The following is a 1245-nucleotide window of genomic DNA, read 5'->3' on the forward strand; positions in this document are numbered from 1 at the left end:
GTTTCTGGTTTTTCTCTCTCCTTCCAATCAAGCCCCGTGTAGATGAGATGAGCTGGAGTGCAACACTCACTACCTCTAATCAGCCATGTTCTTGGTTTATAAAGGTCCAGTAATACAAAATGTTAATATACATATAATCTTTTTTTTAAAGTTTTAAATAAAATAGATATTGATGACCTTGATGAACCCAAAAGTAGCTGTGTAGGTTTTATCCTTATTTTTAATCCGCAAAAAAAACAAAACCCCAAGCTTGCTTATCTTCGACACCAAGCCAACGCCCGGAGGTGCTTTATGGCAGGAGTCTCCAACCTTAGTAACATTAAGGCTTGTGGACTTCAACTCCCAGAGTTCCTCAGCTTTGCTGGCTGAGGAACTCTGGGAGTTGAAGTCCACAAACCTTAAAGTTACTAAGGTTGGAGACCCCTGCTTTATGGGACCTTGCTAAGTCAGTTCCATGTGGCCTTCCAGAAAAGGCCTGCATTATTAAAACAACTCCTGACAGAGTCTTTCTTTGTCCAGGCTCCTCCCCTGGAAGCCCTGCCCATCCAGTCCACGTGGGCTCAGAGGCCCTGATGGCCCTTCACTCCGCAGGATTGGAACCTGTATTTTTCCCATCCCCGTCATGATTTTGACTTTCACCACCTTGGTGGCCTCTCTGAATTCCACATCATTCAGTACGAAAGTCCAAATCTTGTCGCAAAACCTGCATGTCTTCAGAGAGCCCCTGAAATTGACTCTGTTTCTGATCCGCTGTGCTAATGCAGCACTGATAGCTTTGTCAAACTGTAGGAGGACTTGAAGAGCAAGCTGAAGCATGATCTCTAGACTGAATGAGCTCATCCAGGCTTTCTTGAAGACTGTTTCCCAGGGTGGTTTTTCTATTCAGTTGGTAAGCCATGGCTCACATAGACAGATGCTGATCATCCACAGATCTGAAACCACCTGATTTTCACTAAAGACCTTGGCGAGGAGGGCCTCTTTTCTGCACGAGGCCCGCAGGGCTTCTCCAGACCTCCGACATGGAGAAACAGGGCACCCGTTCCAATCCCTGCCTCTTTCCAACACCATCCAATATGCATATAATCTAAGGTGCTTTCAAATAAGGACCATTAAGGAAGACATTTTATGATGGACTCAGGAATTTTAAGCTACACTTTGACATGATTTGTACTTTTCTTTACCATATGTTTCACACCCATTGTTATAAACCAACTACAGGGTGGTGGCAAGTGTGAAAATATTAAC

The 1245-nt window shown here is 44.3% G+C and overlaps 1 pseudogene; it reads right to left on the bottom strand.

The window, feature by feature from the left end:
- Positions 1–580: 580 nt before the first annotated feature.
- LOC131196395 (transcription initiation factor IIA subunit 2-like) lies at positions 581–898 on the bottom strand (annotated as a pseudogene).
- Positions 899–1245: the final 347 nt, after the last annotated feature.

This window comes from Ahaetulla prasina, chromosome 3 (genome assembly GCF_028640845.1).
Source record: "Ahaetulla prasina isolate Xishuangbanna chromosome 3, ASM2864084v1, whole genome shotgun sequence".
In the NCBI taxonomy this organism is placed as follows: domain Eukaryota; kingdom Metazoa; phylum Chordata; class Lepidosauria; order Squamata; family Colubridae; genus Ahaetulla; species Ahaetulla prasina.